Source organism: Balaenoptera borealis (assembly GCF_965194805.1).
Source record: "Balaenoptera borealis genome assembly, chromosome: 2".
Classification (NCBI taxonomy): domain Eukaryota; kingdom Metazoa; phylum Chordata; class Mammalia; order Artiodactyla; family Balaenopteridae; genus Balaenoptera; species Balaenoptera borealis.
In genome coordinates this window covers 12,468,518-12,481,247 of record NC_138867.1, presented here as the reverse complement: position 1 = coordinate 12,481,247, position 12,730 = coordinate 12,468,518, and the positions used below count along the sequence as shown (strand labels likewise).

General features: G+C 43.3%; 1 protein-coding gene across 6 annotated transcripts in view; it reads left to right on the top strand.

Annotated features, from left to right (window-relative positions):
* The window catches only part of DNAH5 (dynein axonemal heavy chain 5), a 323,695-nt gene that overhangs the window by 80,237 nt on the left and 230,728 nt on the right, over positions 1-12,730 (top strand). The gene's annotated exons all lie outside the window — the stretch shown is intronic.

Here is a 12,730-nt window from a genome sequence, read left to right as displayed (position 1 = left end):
CATTTTATTTTTGCCCTTATGCTATTAGGGGAAACACCTATGTCTGTCCGTGTCTAGCCCAATGCTGAGTATATTAGGCAGTTATAAAGGTTTATTAACTGAGTAGTCTTTTCATGAGACTAAACTCTCTGTCATCTCTATTTTGTTACCTTCACAGTTGATAATAAAGTGGGTGGCATATTTGATTTTCTTTTTGCTGAGAAAATTCATCTCAGAACCCTTGGGTATTTAGTATCCTTTTCCAGGCTTACGGAGACCTAGAAGCTTAAAAATGAGAAACCCCTCCCAGTCCCTTCATTTACCTTGAAAATATGTTCCACCTGCTTAAAGAGAAAACTTAGAGAGTAATGAAAGCACAGCATATTTAACTTCTTTAGGAACCTGTTGTAGCATCTGCATCATGGTTATATTTGTTCATTAACTTCATAATGACTTTGGGACCTAATTTAATCTTTGTTAGAATTCTAGATTTCCATTTTAAAGCTAAGCATGTGTAGACAGACACCGCTAAGGAAAAAAGTAGGCGCCCACTGGCCCTTCATTGAGGACCTTAATCATGCCCTGTGTTTGTGACTCCCCATTTCCCTATCATTGGCTTATATACACTTTAAGGGTGTTAATGAATAACAGAAATAGATTTCCACTTCTCAAAAAAGAGCTTTGGTGTTTCTGGGATAATTAAGGCATCTGAAGAAGTAACTGGGTCATTACCTAGCGGCCTCCATAGTGATAGACGGTTTAGGAGAGGCTGATTAAGTTTCATCCTGGGAGTTTTAGTTATGTTTTGGTAACTATGTAGTAATATATGCCCAGTGAGCTAATTTTTTTTTTTTTAATTTTATTTATTTATTTATGGCTGTGTTGGGTCTTTGTTTCTGCGCGAGGGCTTTCTCCAGTTGCGGCAAGCGGGGGCCACTCTTCATCGAGGTGCGCGGGCCTCTCACTATCGCGGCCTCTCTTGTTGCGGAGCACAGGCTCCAGACGTGCAGGCTCAGTAATTGTGGCTCACGGCCTAGTTGCTCCGTGGCATGTGGGATCTTCCCAGACCAGGGCTCGAACCCGTGTTCCCTGCATTGGCAGGCAGATTTTCAACCACTGCGCCACCAAGGAAGCCCTGTGAGCTACTATTTTAAATTTACCATAAAGATTTAAAAATGGCTAATAATGTATTCTTACCTTCTTGATCTCCTTTTAGGACTGGGAAATAACATTAGATGGCAGTAGAATACCAATGACTTGGCAGTTCTTTATTAAGTATGTTATACATAAGTCCAGCTCCATTACAAGGGAATCCCCCCAGATAGAGGATAGAGAGACATTCTTGCAGTGGAATTTCTTCAAAATAGATGTTTAAAGTCAAGTTTTAAGGCCACTGGCACCAAACAAATAAAACAGGGCCTAGCACATGGTCAGTAAATGAATAAGTATAAAGAGATTAGGTTAAATATTTATTTGTTTTGGACAAAGTCTTAAGAGCAAAGATAGGTGCAAATGATCTTTTAATACAGTGATACAGAACTTCCTTGGTGGTGCAGTGGTTGGGAATCCACCTGCCAATGCAGGGGACATGGGTTTGATCCCTGGTCTGGGAAGATCCCACATGCCGCGGAGCAACTAAGCCCATGCGCCGCAACTACTGAGCCTGCGCTCTAGAGCCCGCGAGCCACAACTACTGAAGCCCATGTGCCTAGGGCCCGTGCTCCGCAACGAGAGAAGCCACTGCAATGAGAAGCCCGCGCACCGCAACAAAGAGTAGCCCCCGCTCACTGCAACTAGAGAAAGCCCGCGCGCAGCAACGAAGACCTAAAGCAGCCCAAAATAAATAAATAAATTAATTTAAAAACAAACCCAAAAAACCAGTGATACAGAAATTCTGAAAAGAGATATCATGGGTTTTCCTTCATTCTCACCTTTATCTCCATCCTCCTCTGGATTTCTTAAATGTGCTGTGTGCAATTTTGTGGGTAATCTGGGAATTGGGTGGATATTTTATTTTTGGTCTCGCACGGCTTGTGGCTTGCGGAATCTTAGTTCCCCGACCAAGGACTGAACCGTTGCCCCCTGTAGTGGAAGTGCAGAGTCCTAACCACTGGACCGCCAGGGAATTCCCTGGGTGGATTTTTCTGATTGAGGTCTGAGGGACATGGTGGGAGTAGTGTGTTCATTGGGGGAGAGTGGGGGTAATCAGTCATCCTGTGCAGAACATTGGGGTTTTGGAGAATTCCAGGCTCTTCACAGCTGCTTAGTTTAGCTCAGCAATTCCTGTTCCTGCAGTTCAAGTAGCAACCACCACCCAGCCAATCTTTGGTGGATGCAGACCAGACAAACCGTTCGTGCTGTGGAGTAGAGAGCTCCTTTGAACAATTATTTGAAAACAACTTAATCCTTGACTACTTAAAAAATACCTGTTTCCTGGAAGCTAGGTACCTGGATGAGCTGAATGGGCAAATGAACATCTGTGGCATTCCTTGGGGGTTTGTTACGCTACCTTGCAGCTTCTGGGGCTTGGGTCTTCATCACCTAAACAGCACTTGCTTTATTTATAGTAAGATTACTTTTTAACAAAGTCTGTTAATTCCTGCTCTGTGTACTGGAGGATATTGCAGTGAAACAAAGGATTTTGCTGAATGCTTGTTACATATAACACTCAAACTTCTTTAGCAGATTTAATCCTGACTGTTTTTAGAGGTAAGGACCCATTCACCACTTTTTGCAGATGATATTTGCCTGAAGTCTGCACCTAGAGACAGAGGATAAGAAAGAAATAGTTCTCTTCTTGTGTTTAGGCTTTGTGAGTTTCAGCATATGTTTGTGACCCCTTCCTCGCCATGTCAACCACAGTAGTAGAAAAATGAAGAGCTCCCGCACCCTGCCCGTCTCTTTTCTGTCTTCTCCTTCCTCTCCTTTCTCTCACCCTCTTCCGCATCCCTCCAGGATCCTTCCTGCTCCCGTTTCCTCCCCTCCCCTCCGCCTCCCCCCTTTTCCTTCCTCTCCTCCAAAGCCCATGAAAAGCATGCATCTAGGGGAAAGGGAACAGTTCAGGCGAGCGAGCGCTTTCCCTTCTTACACAGAGCCCAGCAGAGCAGGCTCCCAACTGGCTGGTTGGTTTGGGCGGCAAGATGTCATTGGTTCATTTTCAGCCCTTGGTCTTGAAGGAGACAGACTTAAAGAGTGTGAACTCATATTTAAGGTTTGCCATAGTTTCAGCTTGGGTATTATGCCTTTTCCCCCTGTTTTACAAGTTGGTTTTCTTTTACATGGTTCAAAAAAAAAAAAAAGATGACTTTCGTGCTGGTCAGGTTGAGGCATGCTCTGGAGAGGCAGAGAACTGACTTGTTTAGGGTAGAGAGGTAAATCCAGCCCCTGGACAACGCAGGTTGTGCTCTGAGAGGGGAGCTGCCAGCACGAAGTATTCAGAAAAGAAAATGAAGAGCCTCTTGTTTAAGACAGTTTACTTGCATGATTCTGAATTCCTGCGGTGAATTTATTCAGGATTAGCCACTTCAATGCTATCTGTTTTTCTCAGTTTATATTTTTCCTTTTAGATTCACTTTGTTATACAGCAGAAACGAACACAACATTGTAAAGCAATTATACTCCAATAAGGATGTTAAAAAAAAAAACAGATTTCTTTTAAAAATAAAATTTTAGAGGCATTAAATGGTTTTTAAATTTTTTTTTTTTTTTAAAGCAAATGTGTATTGTTCCCTTGCGGCAAACAGTTTCCTCCCTTTCTTCTTTGCTTCCTTCCTTTTTAAAAAAATCCTCTCTCTCTCTTTCTTTTTAAAATTAGTTTAACAACACAGAATCTGGAGCCAGATTTCCTGGGTCTGAATCCTAGCTCCAGCACTCATTAGCTGTGTAACCTCCAGTAGGTAACTTGACTTCCCTGTGCATCAATGTTTTAACCTGTAAAAATGGGGAAAGTAACAGTAACTACTTCATAAGCAAGCTGTGAGGATCTGGTGAGTTGATATTTATAAAGTGCTTAGAACAGGGCCAGGTAGAGAGTAATGCTAGTAATTAAAATAAAAATAAGACAGAGGTAAACCTAGGAAGTACAGAGAAGCAAAAAAAAACCCATAAAAATAATTAAGCCAACCTCTCAGTCTCAGAAATAATCACTGTCAATAGTCTCTCCCTCTGTCCCCACATACATGTATATGTAATTTATTTCTAATTAAAAAAATTTTTTTTACAAAAATTGATTCATACTCTTTCAGAGCCCTATTTCTTTTCATTTTATGACACATCATAAACATATCTCAATTTCATTAAAATGCCTCTTGAACGTGATTTTTCATGGCTGTGTCGAATTCTATCGTATACCTCTACAGTAAGTTATTTTACGAATCTCTTATTATGAAGCTGGGAAGATTTTTGTCGTAAGCTATTTCCCACATTAATAATTAAAAAATATATATATGCTGTTGTTATCACAACAACCCTATGCCTCTGCTCCCATCTGCTGGCTTCACGTCCTCTACCCACTGGCACCCCCTGCTCCCAGCACTTTCTGTCTTCTCAGGCCTCCATTTTCCCTGGCTTCATTTGAGAAATACTCTTTAGGAGATTTTTTTTGGTTATCAAAACACCTTATTTAAACAGCAAACACCTAATGGATGAAGATGTGGTATATATGTATACAATGGAATATTAGCCATAAAAAAGAATGAAATAATGCCATTTGCAGGAGCATGAATGGACCTAGAGATTATCATACTAAGGGAAGCAAGTCAGAAAGAGAAAGACAAATATATGATATCACTTATATGTGGAATCTAATAAAAAAATGCAAATGAACTTATTTACAATATAGAAGCAGGTTTATATGTATCGAAAACAAACTTATGGTTACTAAAGGGGAAATGTTAGGGGGAGGGATAAATCAGGAGCTTGGGATGAACACACACACACTACAAAATATACGATGGATGACTAACAAGGACCTACTGTATAGCACAGGGAACTCTACTCAATATTCTGTGATAACCTCTGTGAGAAAAGAATCTAAAAAAGAGTGAATACATGTATATGTTTAACTGAATCACTTTGCTGTACAACTGAAACTAACAACATTGTAGATCAACTATACTCCAATAAAATTAAAATAGTAAAAAAAAAAAAAAAAACAGCAAACACCCATACCCCTTCAAAGTAAAGTAAAACAAAGCCAAAGCCCTCATCAGACACTATGATAATGCCTCCCTCCAAAGAGGAGGAAGCTAATGGAGCAACTGGAACAAAATACAGCCAATGGACAACTAAAACGTTCTCTATGCTTTATGTTTATCCTACTTTTGTATTACCTATAATAAAAAAATTCTCAACTTTTAAAATTTAGACAGTTCTTACATTCTCAGGTTATTGTAAGTAGATCTTTATTTGTCAAATAGCAGTCTTAACAACCAGAATAAGGGCAGAGCCAAGCTGGCAGTGTCTCTTTTAGGTAAAGAATCCAAGGGATGGTTAAGCTCTCCATCTAGTGGCTGCCCAGGAAGTGGCTTCCTTGAATTTGGCCTTTTTTAGTTTTGGTTTCTGTGTAACAGGCTTATCACGACGTGTTCATTTTTCTCCAGGCAAAGTAGTTACTATTTGAGAAGTCCCATTGAAGCATCTCATTAAATTCGCTCATATTTGGTATATAACGAGGCACTAAAGTTAGTTCATTTGCTAATAGGACCTTTCCCTTCATTCTCTTGTGTGGGAAATCGGTTGCTGATCTGTTACTACAGCAATGCTCAGTGTAACCCACTTACAGGGGGATGAATTGCTTCATGTCTCGTGTCCAGTTACTGTGGTGTCCTATTGCATTTTCAGTTACTGAAAAGAAAACTAGCCAGGAATTTTTCGTCTCTACCATGTTCAGCTTCTAACTTGACCATAGACCTCATTTAAATCAAGAACACCTTGGAATGCGTCCCCTAAAAAAGCAGAGCCGGGGCATGGATTTGTGTTACCAATTTGTTAGGAGTGCCATCCCAGGAAAGCAAGCGTTGAGGGGAAAGAGGAGTGAGGTAGGGAAGGAGGGAAAACCAGTAGGAGGGTGTGTTGTTTAGCTGGATGCTTCCAGTTAGCAGTGTGGTGGGACTGTTTGCCACGAGGCCGCTGGGCGCATGGGGCTGGCCATGCAGCAGGAGGGGGCAGGGAGAACTTGCCTCGTGCTGCGCTTTCCCACTGGTGAACGTTTGCTTCACTGACATTAATTAATTCCCTTTTTCTTCTGGTTGTGCGTCATGGGTGACAAGCAGATTCCAGGTGTCTTGTGGCAACAGGGAAACCCTGGGCAGGAGGTGAGAGGCATACAGTCTGGAAATGAAGCAAGAACTGTTGTGGGCCGTGTGTATGCAAAGGTGGTCAGCGCCCACCCAGAGTTGGATACAAAGCCACAGCTGGGCCAGAACAGGTGGTCCAGGGCCTCAGAGACAGGGGAGGCTGAACGGATGAGAGGTGGTGCTTGAAAGTGTGGGACTCAGTGACCTTGCTTAGTGTGTTTAGCCCAGATTCTGCTCACGGGAGCCCATCAAGGAACTAAATAAATATTGGTTATGGATTTTAATATATTTTCTAGTAAATGCTTCCTGCAAGATTCCTTCTAATGGTGATATCGTGCATAGATTAGGATCCTTTTGGTTGCAGAAACCTAAACCAACGAAAGCAGAGAAGGGTTAAAGCCCGAGTGGCCAGGGTTGCCCTGGGGAATCACAGTGTGGGCAGCAAGGAGGCTGGATCTGAGAAAAGGGCAAGAGTCAGGACTGTCAAGTACCCTGGACTCTCACCTCTGCACACGTGGGGTGTCTGCTTCACTCTTGCCCCCCTCTTTCTCAAGACTGGCTTTGTTTGCGTCCATAGTCTGCGTGAAGGCATGGCATTTTGTTTGGAGGGGATCAGGGAATACGGAGGTGCAGATCACTGGGAACAGAGATGGAAGAGTGCCCTTCACACTGGCCTTCCTAGTGAAGTCGAGAACTGGGGGGCTGTAGAATGCAAGCCTGGACTTGAAGACCATTGCATGAACAAGCAGAGGCTGAGAAGTTACATCTCCTCAAATGGTGCTAGAAATCCTTATCCTTCACCTTAATTAATGATTCTTAGAGTTGCAGTTAATGAGCCATCCTATCAAGACAGCTAACGTGAGTGACACTTTATAATCAAACATTTTCAAGATGCCACACTGCTTAGCAACAGAATTGCTTGGAGAGTAGCCCCATCTTGTGGAGAAGCCTACAAATATTTCAGTGACTTACTGCTCAAGGTTAAGGAATTGAAGCAAAATGCATTTGAATTTTAATATTATTACCCTTTTGGGAAAATACCATGAAATTTTATGTAATCAGACCAGTACATTTTGTGTGAAACCTATAGATGTTATTTTTCATAGGTGATGAAGTCCTTTCAGCAAATGATACTGACTCTAACTGCACTCATATCTTAAAAAAAGTCTAGATGGCTTACCTTTAACTTCCTGCACAAAGCATTATTGTCATGATTCTACTCCATTCACTTATGTGAATTTTAAGCAAATCAAGGATGATTATGATTAGCTTGGACATGAATAAAGATTCCTATAAACTCGAGGAGGCTGGGTAAACCATCTAAGGACAGAGCAATGAAACAGAGCCGGACGGATGAAAAGGTTTTGTGTTATGTAGTTGAAACTTCCTCTGTTTTTCTAGAAGTTTAACAATGTCATGAAATGCAGCAGGATGGCTAGATTTTCTTTCTCTAGGTATGGTTAATATTAAGGAAAAGGCTGAGGTAGGATGCAGAATCACTTCTTACTAGAGAATCTTAGACCAACTCTCTACCTTCGAATGTGCAAAAAGACCAGAAACAAGGAGCCCTGAGTTCTCATCCTGGCCAGTCACCACCTGCCTCCCTCATCTGGGGGAAGTGACTGAACTTCTCCAGGGACCGGTTTCCTAATCTGTCCTGCGAGGAAACTGACCTTGTAAGATTGCACCTTTCAGGTTTAAGAGTCGGAGCAAACCAGAAGCCCTGCACGCTGCTGAGGAGGAGACACAAAAGTGACCTCTGCTTCCCAAGAGGCCCCATGTGTGGGTTGTGAGAGAGGCGGTGGTGCCTAGGTGCCCAGGTGTAGCTGCCCCGGGAATGTGAGCTCCCTGCTCACGGAACTTACCTGTGCCTTCCGGATCTGGTGGACAGTCATTGCAAAAGCCCACATTTATGACCTGAAGGATCAGAAAACACTGGGTTTATGAGGGGAATTTCAGGTACCATGGCACTTGGAGTTTCTACCGGCCCCAGTAGCAAGCTAGGAGCTGTTTCAGGAAGAGAAGAGTTATTTCCAAAGCGGGCAGGGGGGCCTCTGCAATGATTTTCTTCCCAGGCCTCTCTGCAGCATTCCATCTTCCCCGGGAACTTCAAGCTGGGTCAGAGGGTAAGAGGGGCTTGCACCAGATGGAGCCGTGTCTTGCTCTGGCCTCCCCGCGCCCCGACTCGGAGCTGGAAGCGTTATACATTACTATGTCCATGGCAGGAGCAGTGCCCCCCAGTATGGGATATATTGCTTCCAAAAGCCAAAGAGGCTCAACAAAACTTGTGCTTCTTTCTAGTTCAAGAAATCATATTTGGAAACAGCAGCTGTAATTAGGGTCAATCTCTGACTAAGCTTATTTCGTGTCGTTCAGAGCTTCTCACCCAAAAGCAATTTTGTCCCGCAGGGGGCATTTGGTAATGTCTGGAGACAACATCACAACTGGAGAGGGTGTGCTACTGGCACCTAGTGGCTAGAAGCCAGGGACGCTGCTGACCGTCCCACAGTGCAAGATTTATCCACCCCAGATATCAGGGGTGCCAAGATTGAGGAGCCCTGCTCCAGAGTCATTTGTCTTGAGAGAGGTACTGGTAGAAGAGGAGAATTAAAAGGATTTGTGGTAGGGATTGCCACCTGCGCCTGTCATATCTTTGACGGTGGCACTGCTTTCTGTTTTTAGTGGGAGAGGTTGTTCCAGGAGAATCTATACCTGAAAAAATGGAGGATTGTGCCATTTGCCAAGGATGTCTATTCTGATTACACACTTAGGCATTGTGGAAGCAACCACTGGATGAGTTCAGTTGCCCACTGGGTCACAGGATGAGACCCACTGGGTCCACTGGAGAGAGACTTGGAGTCAAACACCGTTTGTCACTAACCCCAGACTCCCCTGCTTTGACTGGTGGCCCACGATGGCATGCTTTGCCAGCTCAGAGCAGGATTCACTAATTTCCAAGGGTCTGGGAATCTCCTTTCCCCGGTGCAGTTACCTCGCTCAGTGACTGCCACCCTACAGCGCTGTATTCTTTATGTTCCCCGTAATCGTTAATTGCAGGAGACCTTGGGGTTTCTAAGGCCATGGCCTTCCATGTCACTTCATTCCGGACCACCACAAGTGACTATCTAAGTAACTGCTTTGCCACTGTGTGCTGTGGCTGTTAGTGTCCCAGTGTCTGAAAGCATCTGGATACAGGTAGCCAAGCTCAGATTCCACATTCCTGTGGGGAGCTGTTTCCTGAATTTCATTTCTGGTACCATTTGCTTGGTCATTGTTCTCAGTTATAGATATCAGCATCCACTTTCCTGTTTAAAGTGCAAAGGACTTTATCAAGGGGTACAGCTGTCACACTGAATCGAGTGTGAAGTTTTGAACAAAATAAACAGTATAAAATATAAAAATAAGCAGCTGAGCTTCCAAAGCCACACCACAGAGCTGGGCCACTGAAGGAAACGTGGTGTCTACTTGATCAGTGAACTGCCAGCCTGGTTCTGGTCCCATGGCCACATCACCTCTGCCATAATTCGCACTAGCAAAGTGGATGTCTCACACCCTACCTCCCATCAGAGCTTGGTCTGATTCAAAATCTCATGCAAGTTCACCTGATGGGAAGAACCTAAGTGACATATGGATCCCTAGCTGCAAGGGAGATGCAAAGGGGTCTGGGAAATGTAGTTTTTAGCTGTCAAGTTACTACAGTACAAAAACCAAATACTAGAAATGGATTAGCATGGATGTTGAATGAGTGAATCTTCGATATCCACTGCAGAATACAAGATGGAATTTCAGACAAGGCTGAAATTCAGCAGATACATACTGGTACAGCCATACTAATTGTTGAAATGTTGGGTACCTCCATTCCATATGGTAAGTAAACCCTTGCTTCTGAACTCTCAAGGGCCCCGTTGTTGCCCTGGGTACTCTCTGTCCCCTCACTGGGAGTCCATGATTCTTCTCCATTATCCAGCAATTTAAAGACTTCTGCCTGGACAGAGCTGTGGATTGGCATCTCTTCTTTTAGTTGGTGCCCAAGTCCGTCAGTGCCCCTAAAGTTCTGCCTCTTGGATGCCTGCTATTTGCCCCCTCCCCATGTGGACTCCAGAGGGTCAGTCTGTGCTCCATCAATACTCCCCACCTCCTGGGAAGTCCCAAGGGAGCATGCCATTCAGCCCTCCTAGTCCCTACCAGCCTCCTAACCACCTAGACACGCTCTCCATGGCTTCTGGGTCATCCACATGCCTCTCCCAGTGGGCTCAGAGGCGGTGGGGAAACAGTGAATAGTGGTGGTAGCATTGGCACCCCAGTGGGCAAACACCTGGTGCCCATCTGGCCCATGAAGCTGTGGCTGTGCACTCTTGTAGAAACTGGTCTCCTTAGGACTTTGGCTCTAAGAAAGCCAGGGGAAGAGTGTGAGCAGCAATGGGGGCCACCCAGGCATTCATTTGGAGTGTCAGTCTCCCTGGACATCATGGGTACTCCTGAGCTGGAGAGAGACCCTAGAGGATGCATGGGACTTGTGGGGGTGGTATGGGGCCAGGGAAGTTGCTTTTCAACATCCCTGGAAAAGTTCATTAAAACCCCTCAATGCCAATGCCAACCTATCATAGGCATTAACGAATATATATATATATATCTCGCTGTTCTGTGCCAAACATGTTCTAAAAGAAAATTAATTTGGGTACCATAATTAGCATCCTCTTCCCCCCACCATTTTATGAAGGAGAAAACTGAAGCATAGAGAAGATACTTTACACCAAAGTTCTACAGGAGGCAACCCAGCCTAGAGCCATCCCTCTTACCCACACCAGTGCCCCATCTCTCACAGAACCTGAATGGTTGGGTTCGACCTTAAATACGACATGCCAACAAACACCCTGAAGACTTAGTTGTTTATTAGTTTCCTATTGCTGCTGTAACAAATGACCACTAACTTGGTGACTTAACCCACATTTCTTCTCATACAATTTTGGAGGTCAGAAGTCCAAAGTCCATTTCACTGGGTAAAATCAAGGTGTTGGCAGGCATTCCGTCCGGATTCTGGAGGTGAATCCATTTCCTTTCCTTTTGTGGTTTCTCAAGGTCACTTGCATTGCTTGGCTCATGGCCCCCTCCTGGCATTGTTCCAACACCCCGTCCTTTATCACATCAACTTCTCTCTTGAGTCTGACCCTCCTGTTTCCTGCTTAGACAGACCCTTGTGATGACAGTGAGCCCACCTGGATAATCCAGGATATCCTCTCCCTTCCCCAGATCCTTAGTTTATTCGCCTTTGCGAAGTCACTTTTTTCATGTACAGTAATTCATAGGTTTACGGGTCAGGGCATGGACGGTTTTGGGGGCTGAATAATGATATTCGGCCTACCACTGTGGTTAGTGGAGATTTTGAATATGTAAGAATCCCAGTATTAGGAGGGCTAGGAAAATTTTGAATATATTTGCCATTAATTCAGTAGAAACTGGGTGAATATCCAGCCCCATGAATAATAGAGCTGATATTAAAAATTCTCCAAGACTATGCCACTTAATGACTGTCAAATCAATGGGGGAGATTTGTTGGAAATTATTGATTATATCAAATAATGCCTTAGACCAGATATGTATTTTAAGCTGATGTGCTATAAGACTTAGTTGTTTTATAATATATATAATTTATTTTCTCTAGAGATAAAAGGGAATGTATTAAAACATCCAATTTATATGTTGGTTTATATATTGATTTTTTTTCTTATATAGGTTGTTAAATATTATTAATATACCCCCAACAATACGTGCTTGAAGGGCTCAGTCTAGTAGAGGGGAGAGAATTATCTGAACACACGATTACATTACACTGTGCTGTGTGCAAGCAGGGAAGGGTGTAAGGATGGAGAGCAGCGGGTGACGTTGGGAAAACCTTTCCTAAGGTGAGTCCTAAGCAAGTTGGAAGCAAAGAATAGGAACTTAGCAAATGGACAAGATACAGGGCATTTTTCCCAACATAGGAAGACGGGGGCCAGACAGGTGTTTTGGACATTGTGGTGTAACTAGAGCAGATGGTATAAAGGGGTGTAGAGAGAGGGGGTTTGGGGTGAGGAAGAAACCTGGAACCCCAAAGCAACAAGACAGTGTGATTTCTGTTCACAGTGTTCACATTATTCTCTCACATCAGATGGATACTTCTCAATCCTTCTCCTACTTGGACTCCATGTCAATTTAAACACTGTAAACCATTTAAAAAAATTTTATAGCTTTTTTTATGGAAAATTTAAAGAATACACAAAAGTAGACAAAAAAGTCGAATGAAACCTCCATGATACTCATCACCCACCTCAACAATTAGCCACATTCTCTGACAGTTTTGGAGAATTGTTTTATTTATTCTTCTCCTTTGTTGTTGCTGGGTGATTTTAAAGCAAATCCCAAACATCACATCATTTCACCTAAAAATACATGAGTATGTATCTTTAACAAGTAAA